Source organism: Papio anubis, chromosome 11 (genome assembly GCF_008728515.1).
Source record: "Papio anubis isolate 15944 chromosome 11, Panubis1.0, whole genome shotgun sequence".
Lineage (NCBI taxonomy): Eukaryota > Metazoa > Chordata > Mammalia > Primates > Cercopithecidae > Papio > Papio anubis.
Genome location: NC_044986.1, coordinates 76,142,682 through 76,164,768, shown reverse-complemented (window position 1 = coordinate 76,164,768; position 22,087 = coordinate 76,142,682). Strand labels below are relative to the sequence as shown.

Genomic DNA, 22,087 nt, shown 5'->3' with positions numbered 1-22,087 from the left:
ATGTACCCGCTCCTGCCACCGGGTCTTAAACCCGAGCTTCTGCAGATGCTCAAGATGCTTTTTCAGCAAGGTGGGTGGTAGGATGAGGCTTCCAATGGGAGCAGCGGGCATTTGGCAGGCACTGACAACAAGCAGAGTTTGGAGAATGGAAAAGAAAAACCAACTTTTCTCGCCTTAAACTGGCAATTGCAAAGTTGAGAGCTGGGAAAGCTAAATGCTGCCATCTGCCAGTCATTTTCTATGCTAGCAGCATCGAAGTAGCCATAGTTTTATAAAGCTCTTGTTTAAACTCAGTAAAGACCCAGAGGGAGGGGGTGGCATTTACTGAGCACCTCCTGTTTATAAGTAACTGTCTTCAAGTGTGCTATGGCTACAGACATAAATTAGCCCTGGATGTTGCTGATAAACAGAGCACAGATTCCAGAGAGCCAAGGCTGCCTCTCAGTGACTGCATGCCTTAAGCTCATCCTTCAACCTCTCTGAACTTCAGTTTTCTCAACAGATAGATGGACCAGGGTGATCTCTAAGGATCCAGAGGAAGGGCCTTAGAAGATGAAGAGGATGTTGACAGATGGGTACTGAGAAGGAAAAGAGGAGGGCATCCTATGCAAACAAAGAGGAGGGTGTCAAGGGAAGCCTTGACACGTGTCTCCTTACCTCATCCCCTTGTTTGTGAAGCCGAGGGGTGAGTTCCTGATTTTTAAGCGCTTGTCCACCTCTGACTTCTGGTCAAGGGAAGGGATAGAGGAGTTGGAAAGAGAAACAAACACCTGTGTTATAGGATCTACCAAATTTAGGAAATAGAACCATGTAATTACTTTCAAAATATTCTATAATTTACCTACACATTATTGTATATTTTATTTACAACATTCTACTGTTGATGGACATTTAAATTATTTCCCATTGTCTCCAGGTTTGTTTGTTTTTCTGGCTTGGACATCTATGTGCATGCATTTCTTCTTCTTTTTCTTGTTTTTGTTTTTGTTTTTGAGACAGGATCTTACTGTGTCACCCAGGCAGGGGTGCAGTGGCACAGTCACAGCTCCTTGCAGGCTAGGACTTCTAGGTTCAATTGCTCCTCCCCGCTCAGCCTCTTGAGCAGCTGAGACTACAGGCACACACCACTATGTCTGACTAATTTTTGTATCTTTTTGTAGAGGTGAGATTTTGCCATGTTGCCCAGGCTGGTTTCGAACTCCTGGGATCAAGCAATCCTCCCGCCTCAGACTCCTAAAGTTCTGAGATTACAGCCATGAGCCACTATAACCAGCCATACATGCATTTCTGTCAATTACATACCCAGGGATGAAACTCTTGGATTGTAGAGGGTGTACATTTCCAACTTTATAGATCATCACAATTTGTTATCCAAAGATGTTGCACTAATTTAAACTCATGTCAAAAGTATGTGAGTTCCTATTGTCTAGTTAGGCATGAGCAGGACAGGAGAGGGCTCAACCCCCACCCTCCCACCAGTAATGTCACCAACCATCAGGTGATTGTTAAACTGTCTCTAATAATGGGTCACAGCCTGCACCAGGGAAAGGCAGTCTCCTAATAGAAAAAACTTGAAACTGGTGATCAGCAGCTTCCCAGTAAGATCTCAGGAGTTGGGAGAGTGGGCTCAAGCATGCACACTAAGAGGCAAAACGGTGGAGTTTAACTTCTGGGGACATTCACCTGGTAGGGGAAGAATGCCTCAAGTGAGCATGCGCACAACTCCAGTAAACACACTGCATGCTCACCGCCCAACTGCTAGCAGACCACTGCACATGTGGACAGCCCACCCCGAGGGAAGAATCAGGGGAGAAGGGATGTAAAACCCTGGAACTGTGTCAACAGATACAGATAAACAGATAAAACCCCAAGTCAAAGGTCAAACAGTGCACCTGATCTCTCAAGTCGCCCCCGGCCCTCTTCCAAGTGTACTTCTTCTTGTTCCCGCTCTGAAGTTTGTTGCTGTTGTTGTTTTGAGAGAAAGTCTTGCTCTGTCACCCATGCTGGAGTGCAGCGGCACGATCTCAGCTCACTGAAAACTCTGCCTCCCGTGTTCAAGTGATTCTCCTGCCTCAGTCTCAAGAGTAACTGGTATTACAGGCACCCGTCACCACACCCAGCTATTTTTTTAAAATTTATTTTTATTTTTATTTTTTATTTTTAGTTGAGACGGGGTTTCACCATGTTGGCCAGACTGGTCTCAAACTCCTGACCTCATGTGATCTGCTCTCCTCAGCCTCCCAAAGTGCTAGGATTATAGGTATATGCCACCGAGCCTGGCCTAGGTTTTTAAAAATCTTTCACTTCCGCTCTAAAACTTGCCTCGGTCTCTCATTCTGCCTTATTATGCCCTTGGTCAAATTATTTCTGCTGAGGAGGCGAGAATTGAGGTTGCTGCAGCCCCCTATGGATTCACCACCAGTAACACTATGATTCACTGGAAAGGCTTGAAATTGTCAGATTTTTAAAGGTTTGCTAATACCTTGGGGTAAAATGTGTCTTACTGAGTTTTCACTTATTTTTAATAGATGAAAAGGCATACAGATGTATTAATGTCTGGGGCAGGGGAGAGTCAGTGATTTCCCAACCTCCCAATGGGCTACAGAAGCTGACATACCCTTTTTCATAGGGTAAGGAGGAAATAGGGAATGTAGACAATTTCTTTGAGGGGCAGCAAGTGATGGTTAGGGACAGTGATCAACCCGGGAGACAGAAATTAACTTGTAAATGATTCTCTTTGGAATTGGAGCCTGAGAGGCAGGCACTGTGTTATGGAAAAGACCATCCATCCATGTGTGGTTGCATTCTTCACTCTTCTTTTGATTTCCCAGCTTCTAGGATGTCCCAGTGTCTTCCCTGTGGATCCCCCAGTACCTGCAGGTCACAGAGTAACACAGGCTGAGGCAGAGTCACCTGAGCTTCCCAGAGCAGGGAAGACCAAGCACTGGACACCCAATTTTTCCACAATTAAAAATACACATGGCCGGGTGTGGTGGCTCATGCCCGTAATCCCAACACTTTGGGAGGCCAAGATGGCTGGATCACCTGAGGTCAGGAGTTCGAGACCAGCCTTCCAATATAGTGAAACCCTGCTCTACTAAAAATACAAAAATTAGCTGGGTGTGGTAGCGCACACCTGTAATCTCGGCTACTTGGGAGGCTGAGGCAAGAGAGTTGTTTGAACCCAGGAAGCAGAGGTTGCAGAGAGTCGAGATCATGCCACTGCACTCTCCAGCCTGGGCCACAGAGCAAGATTCCATCTCAAAAATATAAATAAATACAATAAAGAAAAAATACACATCTTCATACATTTATTGATATTTTAAGTTTTTTTCTGTGAAAATATGTTTATTTCATTTGTCTCTTTTTCTATTGTTGTCTTTTTTCTTATTAATATGTAAGATTTAAAATATATATTCTTTGCCAGATGCAGTGGCTCATACCTGAAATCCCAGCACTTTGCAAGGCTGAGGCAAGAGGATTATTTGAACCCAAGAGTCCGAGACTAGCCTGGGCAACATAGTGGGACCCACGTCTCTACAAAAAATATAAAAATTAGCTGAGCATGGTGTCATGAGCCTGTAGTCCCAGCTACTTTGGGAGGCTGAGGTTGGAGGATCACCTGAGCCTAGGAGGTGAAAATCGCAATGAGCTATGATTGCATTACTGCAGTCCAGCATGGGTGACAGAGGCAGACATCCTCTCTAAATAAGTAAATTAAATGTGTATTGTAGAAGCAACTCCCTCATCAATTATGTGTTTTGTAAATCTTACATCCCATTCTGTAGCTTGCCCTTTTACTTTCTTATAGTGCTTTTCTTATAGAAGTTTTTAATTGTAATGTAACTGTGGTAGGCAGAATTCTTATGACCTCTCCCTTTTAAGATGCCCCCCTGAAGAGTGGACAGAACCTGTGAATATAGCAGGATGTCATTTCTGTGATCATGCTGCATATATGGCAAAAGAAATTTTGCAGGTGTAACTAGGATTACTAATTGGTTGCATACGAGTTAATCAAGAGGGAGATTATCTAGGTGGGCCCAAACTCATCACATGATTCCTTCAATCTGGGGCCTAGGGACCAGAGACAGAAAACTTCAGAGGGTTTCAAATTGCAGGAAAACTTGGCAAGCAAATCTGGTTGGCAGTTTTTGTTGTTGTTGTGTGTTTGTTTGTTTGTTTGTTTGTTTTTGAGACAGGATCTCACTCTGTGGCCCACGCTGGAGTGCACTGGTGCAATCTCCACTCACTGCAACCTCTGCCTCCCAGGTTCAAGTGATTCTCATGCCTCAGCCTCCTGAGTAGCTGGGACTATAGGCGTGTACCACCACTCCCAGCTAATTTTTGTATTTTTTTTTGTAGAGACAGGGTTTCACCATGTTGGCTAGGCTGGTCTCGAACTCCTGATCTCAAGTGATCCGTGTGCCTTGGCCTCCCAAAGTGCTGGGATTACAGACTGTGAGTGAGTCACTGTGCCTGGCCAAGGCTGACTTTGAAGATGGAGGAGGCTACGTGCAGATGCCCTCCATGAACTAAGAGCAGGTCCTGCCTGATAGCCGACAAGGACCCAGACAAGGACCCAGAGACCTCCATCCTACAACTTTAGGGAGATGAACCTGCCATGAGCATGTGAGCATGAAAGAGGACTCAGGGCTCCAGGTGAGAACACAACCCTGCCGGCACCTTGATTGAAGCTGGCAAGACCCCAAGCGGAAAGCCCAGCCACACCACGCCTGGGCCTCTGGCCTACAGATCCACAAGCTAACAGATGGCTTTAAGTTGCTAAATTTGAGGATTGGTTGTGTAGCACTAGCAAACAAACACAATAGTTATATTCATCAGCATTTTTCTGTATTTATTTCACTTTCTGAGCTTAAAAAAATCATTCTTGGAAGGCCAGGCACAGTGGCTCATGCATGTAATCCCAGCACTTTGGGAGGCTGAGAGGGGTGGATCACTTGAGGTCAGGAGTTCAAGACCAGCCTGGCCAACATGGTGAAACATCGTCTCCACTAAAAATACAAAAATTGGCCAGGTGTGGCAGTGTGCGCCTGTAAACCCAGCTACTTGAGAGGCGTAGGCAGGAGAATCACTTGAATGCAGGAGGCAGAGGTTGCAGTGAGCTGAGATCGCACCACTGCACCCCAGCCTGGGTGACAGAGGGAGACTCTGTCTCAAAAAAAAAAAAAAATTCTCGTGATTGATATTCAAAATCGAATTTTTTCTATGGTATGAGGAGAGCTCTGATTTCCCTTTTCCCCCATAAGGATAACAGTTTTTCCTGTACTACTTATTGAAGAGCCCATCATTTCCTCACAGGTCTTGCTGGAAGTCCTGTTTTGTCTCTGCTAGGATTTTATCATGTAGTTGTGTTATTGCCCATGAGTTTTTGGTTTTGTTACCTAGTTGCTCCGATGGTATGTGATGATGAGGGGAGATTTAAAAGCGACACCATCGCCATTGCTGCCATTTTCTAGAACCCTACACTTTTATTTTTGAAGTATATTTCAGTAGGTAGAATTCTATGTCGTCAGATTTTTTTCATTTCGATATGAAAAATGTCATTCCATGGGGTTCTGGCTTCTGTAGCTTCTGATGAAAAGTCCTTCTCCCACTTATTGTTGTTTCTTTGAAAGTAATATGTCTTTTTTTTCTCTGGCTGCTTTTGAATGTTTCCTTTTATCTTTTTTTTTTTTTTTTTTAGCAATTTAATCAGTATTTTTTTTTCTATTTGCCTGCTTAGGATTTGTAGAGATTCCTGTCTGTGAATTAATGTCTTTTATTTGTTTTGAGATTTGTGGGGGACCATTTTCTCTCTTTTAAAATTTACTTTTATATTTATTTATTTATTTATTTATTTTTTAAAGACGGAGTCTTGCTCTGTCACCCAGGTTGGAGTGCAGTGGCGTGATCTCGGCTCACTGCAAGCTCCACCTTCCAGGTTCACGCCATTCTCCTGCCTCAGCCTCCTGAGTAGCTGGGACTATAGGCACTCGCAACCACGCCTGGCTAATTTTTTGTATTTTTACTACAGACGGGGTTTCACTGTGTTATCCAGGATGGTCTCCATCTCCTGACCTCATGATCTACCCGCCTCGGCCTCCCAAAGTATTGGGATAACAGGCATGAGCCACCGTGCCAGCCTATTTATTTATGTTTTTTGAGACAGAGTCTCATTCTGTCGTCCAGACTGGAGTGCAGTGGTGCGATCTTGGCTCACTGCAACCTTCACCTCCCAGGTTCAAGCGATTCTCTTGCCTCAGCCTCCAGAGTAGCTGGGACTACAGGCGCCCACCACCATGCCTGGATAATTTTTGTATTTTTAGTAGAGGTGCATTCTACCTCCTGTTATGGCGGAGATACAGACTGGTCTCAGTCTGGTCCAGTCTGGTCTCAAACTCCTGACCTTAAGTGATCTGCCCACCTCAGCCTCCCAAAGTGCTGGGATTACAGGGGTGGGCCACTGCACCCAACCCCATTTTCTCTTTAAATAGAGGTACTGTTCCACTTCCTTTCCTGGTTCTGGCACTCTAATTCCTCACAAGTTAGACCTGTCTGATATGTTCCATGTCTCTTGTTAACTTTCCTGGGTTTCCCATCTTTTTCTCTCTCTCTAACCTTCAATTTCAGTGTTTTCTACTAACCTAACTTCCACTTCTCTAATCCTCTCTTCTGTTTTGTCTAATTTGCTGTTAAATCCATCTATTGGGTTTTTAATTTCCGTTATTTTTCTCAATTCTATATATCTTTTTAATCCTTAAAAAATAAAGTCCAGGTATTTGGTGAAATTCTCTATATTTTCTTGTTATTTTACTTTATTTTATTTTATTTTATTTTATTTTATTTTATTTTTTTGAGACAGAATTTCACTCTTGTAGCCCAGGATGGAGTGCAATGGTACGATCTCAGCTCATGCAACCTCTGCCTCCTGGGCTCAAGCAATTCTCCCTCCTCAGTCTCCCAAGTAGCTGGGACTACAGGTGTGAACCACCACACCCAGTCAATTTTTGTATTTTTGGTAGAGATGGGGTTTTACCATGTTAGCCAAGCTGGTCTCGAACTTCTGACTTCCAGTGATCTGCCTGCTTCAGCCTCCCAAAGTGCTGGGATTACAGGTGTGAGCCACTGCACTGGACCAATATTGACTCTTTAAGCTGTGAAGTAGGTTGACACTCACCGTAAGTCTCTGCCCTCGTTCTGCAGGTGGTGAAGGTGTTTATTGTCCTGACCCCACAGTTTCTGTCCCGTGACAAGGACCAGCTGACCAAGGTGCTGCAGCAGCATGTAAAGTCAGTGACAGTCTCATGCAAGTCCCCAAGGAAGGCGAGTGAGGGCAGATGGAAGGGGTCTGGTGCCCCTGAACAGCTCCCAGTGCTCCTGCCCCATGTCTCATAGGGTGGCCATGCAGGAGGAAGCTTAGGCAGTCACAGTACTGGCTTTTTCTTCTGCAGAAGAAGGAATTTGGTTTAGGGATGGGATGGCACAGTTGATTTATTTGGACGGAAATCGCTATCTTGTGTCAGAAACCCAAAAGGAATCATTGCTGGCATATTAACCTAAAGACAAAAATCAGTCAAGTGCCCAAGGATATTTTTTAAAAGGTTATTTATAATCCTGTAAAAATTAAAAAAGAAATCCAAGTCAGCAGCTTCCAAACTTTTTCTAACATGATTCATAGGAAGAAATATGTTTTGTTTTGCAACTCAAAATATATATACATACATATAACAAACAAAAATTAATAGAATGGTATTTATCTTTATAAATGCAATACATTCTGATATGATTATTTTAATTCAATGCCTTGTGCAACCTACAAAAACTCAAACAATAGAGAAATAAATAAACTTTTCATAAAATTGAATATAATCCTGCAATTTAAAATAATGACTTAGTTCTTTTATATTTAACATACATCTCAACACATATTAAGAGAAAAAAATACTATGAAAAAGTATACATGGCATTATCCTGTCTGTTTGAAAATAAAGTGCAAAGAGATACATACACCAAAAAGTTAGCACTTCCTTCTTTGTAATACTTTGCTACATTGTCTGAGTACTGACAGTGAATACACATTATGAAGCTACATGGCTAACACAATTGATTGAGTACTCACTGTGTGTGCCAGGCCCTGGGCTCAATGCTTTACATGCATTTTTACTTCATTAAATTCTCTCCTCAACCTGAGATAGCATAGCAAACCATTTTACAAAAACAAAACTGAGGCTCAGAGACTCAAAGTCAAATGCCCGAGGTTGCAGTCAATAAGAGGAAGAGCTGAAACTGAAACTTACATGTGTCTGACAACCAGTCATGTTTGGAGGATAGGCTAGTCTGCTTTACGGAGCATGAAATAGATGGTGCATGCCTGCTACGATGGGCTAGATATCACTGTAAGTAACAAACAGCCCGAGACAATGGAAATTTACAACACTGAAGGTTCTTATCCTGCTCATGCTGCACGTCCAAGATGGCTCTGCCGGGCCTTGTGCTTCACATTCCCTCATCCACCAACAGGATAAAGGAGCAACCTCCATGTGGAACTTGTCAACTGCTCTAAGAGATGGAGGAGAGGGTGGCCAGTGTCAATGGTTCCCAATTCTTCTGTCTTGAGGTGACACACTTCACTTCCACTCACAGCTCCTGAGTCACAGCACATGGCTACATCCACCTTCAGGGGGCCAAGGGGAGAACCTGACACACTCAGTGGCTTCCATTAAGGCCACCATATGGTGTCAGCCTGTGTGGGAGACTGTAGAGGGGCAGAGGAGGAGGGTGGGGAATTGGTAGGATATGACAACAGGACTAAATCACTGTAGTTTCCCTTATACTTAACCAGGTAGGTTGTCCGGGTAACTGAAAGCGTCACTGGAAAGATTAAAACAAAGTGAACCCGAGGAAAAGGAGCTTGGTCAGATGTAATCAGCAGTGAACTTGGAACCCACTGTGCACCTTGGGCAAATCCTGTAGCCTTCAGTCTCCCCACTGAGGCGAGTTGATGATAGGACATTGAGAGGTTGATTTGGAAAAGTATCAAGGTGCCACATTTTCAATGTTTTCTTTTCTTTTTCTTTTCTTTCTTTTTTGTTTTGAGACAAGTTTCGATAGTACTAGCCTAGGTGCAGTGGCACAATCTTGGCTCACTGCAGCCTCGCCTCCGGTTTCAAGCCCTTCTCATCAGCCCCTCTTGGTAGCTGGGACTACAGGTGTCCATCACCAAGCCCAGCTAATTGTTGTATTTTTAGTAGAAATAGAGTTTCACCATGTTGGCCTGGCTGGTCTTGAACTCCTGGCCTCAGGTGATCCCCGCCTCAGCCTTCCAAAATGCTGGGATTTCAGGAGTGAGCCACCGCATCCGGCCTGTTTTTGTTCTTTTAAATTGTATTCAGTTATTCTGCTTCCTCCAAGTCCTCTCTGTGTCTTTAGAATTTCCCAGGTGAGTACTCAGATTGGAGTTGCAGGTAATAAAATACTAATTTCGACAATACCCTGTGTGGAGCATTTATTCTGGGAATGAACCTGTGTTAAATGCCCTCCCCCTGTAATTCTCCCTAATCCACAACCTGAAATATCTTGGGACCAGACTCTCCCTCCTGGCACCAGCTTCTCCCAGGGTAGCCCTAAGCACCATTCAATGGCGGGACACACGGGGTCAGGAGGTCGCGCCCCATGTGGCTCCAGGCACCTGCCTGTGCCCTGGAGCGAGGTCCCAGAAGGCCGGGGCAGCCAGATGTCCAGGGTGGTCAGCCTTGGCTTGGGGACTATACTTGCCTGCCAGACCACCTCTGCCTCCCCCACCCAATGGTCCCGTGTCCCCCAATAATGCCCATGTGCACATGTGCCCCAACCTAAACCTGGCATGTGTGAGTGAGGGCCCCAGCCTCTGGGCACCTCTTCTAAGCCCTGCCGGGCCTAGACCCTGCCCACAGGAGTACATCCCACTGCAGGCACCTACACATCAGAACTTCTCAGTGGCCAGGGCTCTGTCCTGAAGGCCCTTCCCTGAGGGACCCCACTCATTCACCCACTCCCAAGGCCCAGGTTCCTCCAGCCCAGAATCACACGCCCACCACGAACAATCTTCTTCTTTCAACATGTAACCCTCTCTGCCAGAGTCGCTATATACACCCCTGGTCTGATCCTTTTCTTGACCTGACTCTTCATGCCATCCTTCCTTGGGACCTAAGGGGACCACCGGGGGCCACCAGAGGCGCTCAGAAAAGCAGGGAGGCGAGAAGGCCAGCCTGGGGATGAGAGAAGCACATGCAACCACTTCCCCATCCCGCACTCTGGAGGTCAGCATTGCAGAGGCCTCTCTGTGACTGCCAACTTCCGAGGTGCACAAACCCAGGAACTCACAGGGAAATAAACAGATACTATAAGAACAGAGACACAGAGGCACAGAACCGCCCCAGCTTCACCTGGGCACTCAGGAGTATGGCCTATGGACAGGCACACACACACACTGACACCAGGAGGACACAGATACACACACAGGACCATGAGACACAGCCCCACAGGGCTGACTCTACACACAATGGACACCCACGTGTGTGCAGCACACATGAACCACCACACACACTGGCACAGACCTACAGGCAGAGAATCAGACATAGAACACAGACACTACAAGAAACATAAACACACAAATACACAATCAGGGACACCCAAAGGAGAAACAAATTCACATGCACACACCTCAACACATATACAAAGATACAGAAGTCAGACATACACCGGCACTCCCACGGGGGCACACATGCCAGAGACACACACATTACACAATCAGAAAGATAAACATAGATTTGCACAGCCAACACACACTCATTCAGGAAGAAAGGACACCCAAATGCCCACAAAAGATAGAGAAAAACACAGAGCCATCCAGAGACAGCTACTTTGCAAGGAGACCCATAATCCACCAGACACAAGCACTCAGGCGCACAGGCAGCTTACATGCAGGTTACACACACCCAAACATGCACACACTCCCAGACCCCAGCCCACAGTACAACCAGAGGTGGCACTCCGGAGGGCACTCCTGGGGCCAGTGGAGAGAACAGACCCAGGCATGACCTGGCCCTTCTGAGCTCTCTTGGAAGAAGGTATTTTCCAGGTTTCAAACCCAGGGCTGGGTATGTGCCCCTTCCAGGGCCTACAGAAGGGCTGTGCCTGGGCCCTGAGATGCCAGAGAGAGGCCAGGGTTGGGTGACTCTGGGAACAGGGGCACAAGGTTGGGCCGGGGACCCTGTCTGGGTATGCTTAGAGTGGGGGTGTTGCATGGTGCTTAGTAGATCTAGAGGTCAAGAGAGAAAGACAGATGCACCCCCAGGACCATGCCCTGTGCCTGAGTGGGCTGGTGCTCTTTGCCTCACAATAATGCTATGAGGAACATTCTATATCACCATCATCACCGCAATGACTGATGCTCACTCACAGGTGGAGGCACTGGGCTGGGAACACAGCCACCTGGTTGGGTCTCATCTGAGCAGGGCTGACCAGGGCAACGCTGGGTCCTGGGCAAAGCATCTCTGTGGCCCCATTTTCCTGGGGAGTCTCCAGCCCCAGCTTCCCCTTCTCTTAATGTTCCCTCCAAGAATCAAGTTCCCCCAGATCTGTTTCTCTGCCTGGATTCCCCTCCCCCCCCAACCACTCTGAACCTAGATCCCCATCTGTGCAAGGGGACAGTGATGGTACTTCAGGATCTCAGGAGATGACACCTGCGAAGTGCTGTGCTTAGCACAGTGGTGACAAGAGGGGCTGTGGTTATCATCATCACTGCCTTTAGTGGCCAAGGACCTGCCAGGGTGCCAGTTCTGGGAAGAAAGATGCCCCTGGGAGGTTACAATGCTCAGGTACACAGCTGCTCAACCACTTCCTGCTGTCTTCTGACAGTCTTTGCACACAGGCATTAGCTCTCCAGTTGTACAGAAGGAATCCAGCCCAGGGTTGCTCAGCTGGTCACCAGCAAAGCTGGTCTCACAACCAAGGTGCCTCGTCCTGCCAAGGGCTCCTGGTCAAGCCTCCAAGGGACCAAAACGGGCCCACCTACAAGGGAGGTTGACTCTGGCTTTGAGGAGGTGTTTCCTGGGCTACATGAGTGACTTCTTGTCGGAGGGCCCAAACCGTTCGCTTCTCCTTCCCTTCCCTTCCCTCTCTCTGCTTGGGCTATAATCAAGGTGACCCCGCAACACTTCATGGGCATTACGAGTCTCCCCTTCACTTTTGGGCTAATCTGACTTCAACTTCCCTTACTTGGTCTTTCCTTTTACAACCGAGACAACTCAAATCCGGGGCTCTTTATGCAGATGACAGCACACAAATAGAATTTAACTCCATTGTTTTGTTGTCCCTGTTTTTGTTTTGTTTTGCTTGTTTCTTAGGGTTTCTTTTTATTTATGGTAAAGGCATTGGCTTTCCATTTACAACAGTGTTAGAATATATCCTGTTTACAATAACTTCATGTCATCATAAATGGTGAAGGGATTTAGAGCAGTGGTTTTAGGCTGCCAGAGGCCTGAGTGAGTTTGGTCGCACTCTGTGTGATCAGGCAGAAGAAGGCCTTTGGGACATTTGAGGACAAGGCCAGGAAAGCTGATGGCCAGTTGGGGTGTCTCTCCTGGTCACCAGGCCCCTGGGTCCTGCCCACCTGCTTGACACTCCCCACCCATCACTCCTGGTGCTGCCAAGCCCTCTGGGTATTATGGCCAAATCCCCCAGGAGAGAAGCTGATGACAGAAGCTGATGAAGCTGATTGACATCCCCGGGAGGTCAATCATGAGAGTCAGCTTGGTTTTCTTCCCCTCATTAGGGTTCAAAATTTAAAGTCCACGCTCACAGGCAGTAAGATGGCATAGATAAGTGACATCATTACCCCATTTCAGATGTTAAAATGTCTAGGTGGATTAGGGATGATTTAAGACCACACAACCTTGTGCCACAAAGTAGAATTCCCAGGCCAGATGGAGACATTTTATTGCCATATTATCATCTTATCATTGAGGGCAAAGGCAGTCTTGTTTCATTTTGGATTATTTCTTATATTCGTATCTTATTTATAAGGGCACTTTGAATTTCCAAGCATGTGAGAATTTGTGGTTAGCTTTTTATCATTGACTTCTAGCCTGGTTGTATGATCAGAAATATGCTATGTGATTTGATTTCTCTGAAATAGGTTGAGATTTGCTTGATCAACTAAATAAGTAGGGTTAAATTTTGTAAATGTACCGTGTGTGCTTAAAGTGAATGTATCTCCAACACTTATTCCCAACATACAAGGATGATGGATGGATGGCTACCTGGATGTGATGGAAATGGCTTACTATTGGGACCTTCTACATCCTACTGGTTTTTCTTGCTTAGTACATGCATTGCTGAGAGGGGGCTGTGGAGCCTCCCACGCTGCTTGTCTATGAGGTTCTTCCTGCCTTCCTGCCATCATTCATTTATCATCTTTTGCAGCCAGGATTGACCATGAGGAACTCTGAGAGCTCAAGAAGGAAGGAGCGGCCCAGAAGCAGGGACAGGAAGCTGGGTTGGGGAAGACCAGAAATCAGAAGGTCTGCAAAGGTTCCAGAGAGGACCTGTCCTTGGGATGATGCGGTTGTGGGGGCTCCAGGTGGGGAAGAGAGGCGTTGGAAGAACACGCCGACACACCTGAAATGTCACTGTGAGGCACCACACACGTGCAAGGCAGAAGTTGGTGGAGAGAGGAATATAAGCCTGGGAGAAGGGATATAAAGCGGAAACCAGAGCCTGGTCTCCCTCCAGCTGCTCCTCACGCAACTCTTCTGCCCGCTTCCTCCTGCTGCTCCGCTGATCGACTTTCCCCCTGACCTGTAGCTGAGCCTCCCACCAACGCTTGAGGATTTAGTTTGAACCGGATTCTTTCCCAGACACCTTTCTCCTCCTCCTCCTTCCCTTTCCTCCCCTCCTCTCCCCTCCCACTCCCTAGCCAGTCGCCCCCTCCTTTCTCCCTTTCCCTCCCACTTACAACCCTAAGCCGCCCCACCTCTGTCCTGGCCGCCTCAGGGCGCCCTGAGAGTGAGTGACTGCTCTTTTGGCTTCTCCTGCTGGGGTTTCCCAACCACCAATCCAGCCATGTGAGTAGACGCTGGTCCCGCAGGGTATCTTCCTTTCATTGGACTGTGTCACAAGGCGTGAAATTACACAGCTCACCCATGTAATCCCAACATTTTGAGGGGGGCCGAGAGGGGCAGATCACTTGAGTCTGGGAGTCTGGAACCAGCCTGGGCATCAGAAACTCCGTCTCTAGCAGAATTTAAAAAAAAAAAAATTCGGAGGACCTGGTGGCTGCCTGTAGTCCCAGCTAGTGGAGAGGCGGAGGTGGGAGGATCGCTTGGGCCCAGGAGGTGGAGATTGCAGTGGGCCAAGACCGCCCTACTGCACTCCAGCCTGGGTGACAGTGAGACCTTTGTCTCAAACAAAACAAAACAAAAAGTGAAATGTAATTTGAGTTTTATGTCTCATCTGGTTTGGCGACTTTTAGGAACTACGAGTCATCGTGTCTTCTGCTCTTGGGAGCTGCCTCCGGGAGTCTGTGTCCAATCAGGTGGCAGGAGCCCAAAGAAGCCCCCAGATGAGAGAGAATGAGGCTGCACCCTGCTGGGATGATTGCAATGCAGGAGTCGCACTAGGAGTGACAAGACAGGATGTGAATGAGGACTGTATTGTCCTTTGTTTTGTAAAATGTGTCTTGTGTAGACCTTTGATTTACCCAAACCGAAAGTCTTAAAGTGCTTATGATTGTCCAAATACAAAGAAATAGCAGGTTTCTACTTTGAAAGTTTTTCACCTAGCATTATAAAACCTCTCCACTACACTCAGGAGAGAGGCTTTCTGAGGAGGCGAGAATACTTGTTCTGACTGGCATGCACCAGATTCTTAGCGGGGATGGAAGTCCTAGTGATGGTGGCAACCATGGTAGAATCACCCACATGAATGCCTTCCGATAAAAGAATGCTATTTGTTTCTTTTGAGGCTATGAAGGAAAATGTGTTTAGAATCTTGGTTGGATTTTTTTTTCCCATTTACCTGGCTGCATTTCACTTGAATCAGGTTCGGCTGCTTATTTCGCTGCCTCCACGCTGAAGGCCTGGATACATTTTCCTCATTGCACATTTTCTACTTTCACCCTTGCTCATGGACTGTGTCCAGAACCCTAAGCTCTTAGTGGCCCCATTGGACCCTAATCTGGGTGGAGCCCACTACTGATAACCTCTGTAGATAGTTTGTCAGGTGTGACCAAGAGAAGTGCCCAAGAAAGGGATGAATTCCTGGTCAATGACAAGATGGCCTTTATCATTCTTGTGCATTTGATCCATCTTTAATGCCAGAGCTCTCCAATTCGGTCTGGAGGCTCCTCCGGGGACAGTGCATCCCTCAGGGAGCCCAGGCTGTACTCACCTCCACTGTGTGAGGCTGGGAGATAAAGTGCACAAGTCAAAGGCTGCTTTCTAGAGAGGTTTTATTTGCACAAAACTGAGTCTTGGTGTGTGGATTGGTCTGAATTACATTTTGAATTTATTTTCTCCCCGACTCTCTAGTGCTTGTGAAATAGTATGTGTGCCTTTTGTGGTGGTAGCCATACATTCCAAGAACATTTTATATTGCTTTCCATGCTTCAAGGTTGCTACTGAGTGCTTTAGGTGCAATGCTCTAAAATATGAAGGTGAACTTTTGTGATTGGTTATTTGGTGTTTCTTTTTTCTTTTTTTAGACGGAGTTTTGCTCTGTCGCCGCCAGGCTGGAGTGTAGTGGTGCGATCTCCGCTCACTGCAACTTCCGCCTCCCAGGTTCAAGTGATTCTCCTGCCTCAGCCTCCCTAGTAGCTAGGAATACAGGCACACACCATCATGCCCAGCTAATTTTTGTATTTTTAGTAGAGACGGGATTTCACCATGTTGGCCAGGATGGTCTCGATCACTTGACCTGGTGATCTGCCCGCCTCAGCCTCCCAAAGTGCTAGGATTACAGGCATGAGCCACCACGCCCGGCCTGTGTTGTGTTTTTAACTAAATTCAATTCTCACTTTGTTATGCAAATTCTTTTTAGCTTTGAAAATCTGACATGACGTGCACTGTGTCAGCAGCGAAGTGAACACTGATTTTCAAAAGTTAATGTTTTTAGAAACTTGGGCTAAACAACCATCTGTGATTATTTTTGTTGCAATATAACTTAGGTATAATTATTATAGCAGCTGTCCACTCTCAGTTTTGTGTAGATATAAGCATGTCTTCATGTCGTATTTTCATCTATAACTTTAAGACTTTTTTCTTATATTTTTCTCATTCTTCCATCATACAATGTGGACACATTTTTTGATATATTACAAATAATGTAACACAAATTTCAAAATATTTATTTATTTATTTACTTATTGTTTTGAGATGGAGTTTCCCCTTGTTGCGCAGGCTGGAGTGCAGTGGTATGGTCTTGGCTCACTGCAACCTGTGCTTCCTGGGTTCAGGCGATTCTTCTGCCTCAGCTTCCCAATTAGCTGAGATTACAGGCACCTGCCACCATACCCAGATAATTTTTGTATGTTTTAATAGAGATGGGTTTTCTCCATGTTGGCCAGGCTGGTCACAAACTGTTGATCTCAGGTGATCCACCCACCTCAGCCTCCCCAAGTGCTTAGATTACAGGCATGAGCCACCGTACCCACCCTCCACCTTGGTTATTTTTAAGCACTAAAATTTGCAACTTATTTCTGAATGAAGTCATCTCTTAATTGTATTTTTTTTTACTTATGTTCTTTAAATTGCAAAGATTCATGTAATTCAAAAGAGAAGTGGGATCCAGAGAGATTCTTTTATCATGTGATACATGATAAATACATTCAACGTTATATTTCAGTTTTAAAAATAAGTAAATGACTTTAAAGAAAAGATAGGTACTTTATACCTAGCTTGTCCAACCCATGGGTGACAGAGTGCATTCAATCCATTCATGAGCTTTCAATGCAGCCCAACACAAATTACTAAGCTTTCTTAAAACATTCTGAGATTTTTTTTGTGATTTTTGTTTTTAGCTCATCAGCAATTGCTAAATGTATTTTATGTGTGGCACAAGACAATCCTCCTTCTTTTAATATAGCCCAGGGAAGCCAAAAGATTGGACATCCCTGCTTCAGACCAAGAAAAAAGGCACTCCACATTTGCATGCCTAAATACCTACCAGCCATGCAAGGAATATGAGACTGGAAACTTCCAATCTTTCCTGAAGCAGTGGAATCGCCTGGGGGTATCTGAGGGGTGTGGTTAACTCTTGGAGGAGGTTGAGGGTTTCTAAGGATGATTCTTTGTAACTGAAATATTATAAATGTCATTGAGCCTTCTCATGATGTCAACTATTATTATTCCATGCCATCAATTTTCTGCCTGGGCATTTTCTTCCTGGGCCTGACTTTTTTGGAATTCCTTGGATGCTTATTATTATTGTTGTGTCCCTGGGAATTTCTACACTTGCCATTTTCTTCTGGAAAACTAGCCTCGGTGTGAGTACACTAACTTCCCCTAGAGGTGGGCTTGTAATCATAAATAAGAAATTATTTAAAACAATTTGTGGTTCTGGACTTCATTACGAATATTGGGTTTTATCCAAAAAATCAGGAAAATGATTTATCAGCATAAGAATTATGAAAAATCTGCCATTTAAATTATGGCAGATTTAAAAAAAAATTTTAATTAAACCTATTTAATTAAAAAATTAAATAGGTTTGTGCTTGTTTAATAGAATGTCAAACAGAGCTTTTGGTCAAAAATACTTTTTTTAACCCCTCTGCTCTTTACCAAAAGCTGGAGTATAAAGTTTCAGAACTTAAATAGGAAATTCTTTCTAAACTTTTCTGCTTTATAGTTCTATTGTGCGGGTGGAAGGAAAGCTTCCACTCTCCTCTCTAACGGTTCACTGCAGCAGAGTACTAACAACAGACAGCTTAACAGGAGAAGGAAAACATGAAACCTCATTAACAGGCATAAACATGGAGCCAGCCAAAAAATGAGACGGCAAGAAGGGCCAGATGATTGATGCTTAAAGAGCACCCTCTTCTCGGAGAAAAGGGAGATGGAGATGTAGGCAGGGCTGCAAATGATTTTTAGGGGAAATGAAAGAGCCCAAGGAACAAACAGTTGGCCTGAGACAAGTTCCTCTGAGATCATGAGAAGAAGTGACAAACTGCAGGAAAATTGAAAGGAGCAGAACTGCACTGCCTCTCATGATGCAGAAAGCCAGAGAATCTCTTGGAACCCTCTGAAGAAGAATCAATGAAAGGTGTGTCTGGGCAGGAGGTAATGGAGTGGTCATTTTGAATATGGCATCCTTCAAAGTCCATGTTCAGTGCAGCCACTGCAGAGGGATCAGTACGTAATCAAGTCTGTACTGGGTAAGAATGTGGCTGCTAAATTGTGCCATAATTTGGCTTTTGAGCATTTTTGTCCATTGAGTAAATCGAGCTCTACGTTTTCTCTTGCTGTTCATGACAGTAAAAGCGTGGGTGTCTAGGGGCTTAAGCATCTTCTGTACAATGATCCAAGAAAAAAGTGCTAATACCACAATGCTTTTTTATCCTCAAGGCAAGAGGAAGTATGTTTTATTTTTACAATCCAGATAATTACACATCATTTGGCACTGCCCTTCAAGATATGTAGAAAACAGAAAATATATGAGTTATGAAGATAACTAGGCACATTGAACAGTCTCTACCCAACTTAGTCCTGAAGAGAGAATTTTTGATATGAACTGGGGGAAGTTTTATAATGTCCCACTTTTTAAATATTCCATTAAGAAAAGTTCAGTTGAGCTGTTTGACTTGAACCACTCTGCACCTTCTCATCTTTCTCCTGGTTATCTACTCCTCTGTCTCATTATCTCACAAGCAGGGACATCGTGGGTGCCATGAAACGTTCATGCCTCACAGTGTTTCTTTGCTTCTCATTTCTTCATGTGTTTGACATGTCTCCTAGCTCCAAACTGGGCCAGCTGCTTTCCCCATAAAATCTAGCAGTAGCTGTGGGGCGCACGCGGTCGCTGCTCTTTCATCTTTGTAGATCACTCTTTGCTTCTATCGAACTCCTAGTACATGTTCTTTTTTTTCTATCCTATATGAAGAAATCAGAAAAAACATTCTATAAAGAACTTTAAAGATGTTATTTCATTGAATACATCAGGAATTTCAGAGGTATATGACGCACATCTGCAACAGGATTTGCATTGCATATTAGCCAAGAAGAGAACAAATATTTCATGTCTTAGAAGATTCAACTCATACGCCGTCTATATGGAATTCTTTGTGGGAATTGAGGCATTACTGAGAATGTTTTGCGTTAGGTTCCAACCCGCCTCAGTGAAGCTGGTGTCAGGGAGGGAAAGTGGACTCTGAGCAGAGCAGGGACAGAAAAAAGATGCTCCGCAGAAGATCAGGAAGGAGCAGGGGGTGAAAAGTTACAAATTCTAGAACTAAGAGAACTGATCTTTTCAAACTGTGATTTAACCTGTGGTAAAATATGTATTACATGATAATTGTCATCTTAACCTTGTTGAAATGTACAGTGCAGTTGTGTGAAGTATATTCACACATCTGTGTTCAATTATTGTTTCCTGGATGTCTTTTCTCAAGTCTGTCTTAAAGTCATGAAATATAAATGACAGATCCACGGATTGACAGGGGAAAGCCTGGAGGTCCAACAGCCGTAGCCAGGAAGGTATGCTATCTGTCAGAGTCCCCATAGTGTGGAAATGAGTTTGCCCTGTTAAGGGAAAGAACAGCTTCCGGCCCTCAGGTTTCTCCCCTTCTCCTCTCTACACGCTAACCAAGAGCTCAGGTCCACTTGTATGCACACAATAAAAGGATTTTATCATTTCCAGGAATTAAAATAGGCCTAAAAGGTTTCTCTATGTCATGGAGATCTATGGAAGCTAAAGTGGTAGCTGATATCCAAAAGATGATGAAGATGGTCAACAGTCATTGTGAAATCTCTGGGCAAAGAAAGGCCGAGGAAGAGTAAGATGTTCACTGACACAAATACTGTTGTATGAACCATGTGCCAACCAAAGTAGACAACTGCAATGGCCTTGAGAATATTTTCCACAATATTTGTGGCAAATTCATTGGGTGCAAAATTGAGTTTGTCCTTCCTACTTGATTAATCTGCATATTTCCTTTCCCTTCCTACATTCTTGATTATAATGTTTTAGGGCGAGGAGGAGGTCCAGGTACTGGCATTGTTAAATTCAATGCTTGCATCACCTCTGGATTCATTTTCACAGCCTTTTGGCTTTTGGTCATATGACATTGCATTTTTCCTGCCACATGACTAGTCTTTTTTGCTGAATGTCAGACACTGGTTAAAAAATATTTAGCAATGAATTGAGGCCTACTAGCATGTTATCTTGCTGCAGAAAAGATGGGCATCTATTTCTGGGGGTGGTCAGGGGTCCTAGCACACCTACACACCCTCTATACCGGCAGCAATTGAGGTTATCAGTGCAGGTTCAGTCCCTGCAAAGGTCAGGGTATTTCCTGTCCACCTCTATTCCTGGTTTGTGACTCTTCTGGGTCCCATCCAAAACCAGTGGACTTCAGTAGGGATCACCTTCACTGACAGAGCCTCAGTCTGCTTGTTTTCCATCCAATCCTCCACATGGTGCAAAAGCTGCTCTGCTTCTTTGCATCTCAGTTAGTCCCTTCTGGAATTCAGTGATGAAACTCAGGGAAATGAGCCCCAAACGTGAGGTTGACCTTCGTCCTAGGTTTCCTTCTTCTCCATCTTGGCCTCATGTCTCTTTACTGCCATGTTAGCAATTTGATGCTTTCAGTCATGGGTTTTAGATTCTGCTCCACGTCCCCATTGTTCTCATGGGAGATCAGAAGCTTCACACGCACTCATGTCTGCTCCGGAATAGAATGCTTCCTTAGCTTCCCTCCAGACTCAGGTATTGTGTTTCCAGTTCCCAAGTGCACAGCAGGAGTAGTGATGTCCTCACTGGCTTCTCATTTGCATTAAACTGTGAGCCCCTTTAGGGTGGGTACAGGATCCTGCTCCCATTGCATCCTCTGCACCTCACAACACATCCTTGCTTCAGGCCTCTCCAGACAGCATGTGCTGAAGGGTGCCCTGGGTGCTCAGAAACAGGTGCATGAACTTTCTCTTTGAAGTGTTTTTGCCCCCGTTTCCTAGAGTTCTTGGCAGTTTACACTCCTTCATATGAAATCAAGTATCAAGTGAGATTTTTAGAATCAGACCATGAATCAAGTAGTGTGAGGGCAACACAGCAAATCTACCTTTTCAGCCATTTCCTTTTTCTGCCCTCACTCTCTGTGAACCAAACCTTGTTAAAGTCACTCAGCACCAGAGGATGGTTTGCAGTTGTCACCTATTTTCAGGACACCCTGACTAAAGAGCCATTCGATCATTTCCAATTCAGTAGATGCACCCAGCACTCAGATTGGCCTTTTCTCTCAACCAGGATCTTTAAAGTCCATGAGAAGAGTTCCAGTCCTGAATCATGGACATGTGCAGCAGTGAACCGCAGGGCTAAGGACAGCATGTCCTGGACGGGTCTCTCTGAGGCTGATTGTCTGGGTTCTGGCATCAGCTTCTGATGGAGAATCAGGTCTCCCTATGGGAGGAGTCAGACGAGGAGCGATCCCCTGCTCTGTCCAGTTGTGATGAGTTGGTGAGGTCTGGTTTTCCACACTGAACTAAAATGAGCTTTCGCTACGCCAGGCACAAGACTGACCCTAGAAGCACACATAGCGCATCTCACAGAAGCTTTTAATAGTTCATATTTACTAAAGAGTAGGAATACAGAGCGGTGAAGATGAGCTGGAAACAACAGGTGACTTGCCAGCAGGCCAGAGTGTGCTTTTCCTTTGTCCCTCCATGGAAGGTGTTAATTCTCCCTCCAGTTGTGACAATCACTTGGTTCTGATTTATGGAAGGTTGTCAGGGGACGGCCTTTGAATCCACACGGCCTTCAGATGCGGGAAGGAAGAAGAATCCCACAGGCCATGAGGATCATGTAGTGCCTTCAACTAGGAAACGAGAAATGAAAGCTGAGT

General features: G+C 45.1%; 1 pseudogene; it reads left to right on the top strand.

Moving 5' to 3' along the window:
* On the top strand, positions 1-21,934 carry LOC110740466 (annotated as a pseudogene).
* Positions 21,935-22,087: the final 153 nt, after the last annotated feature.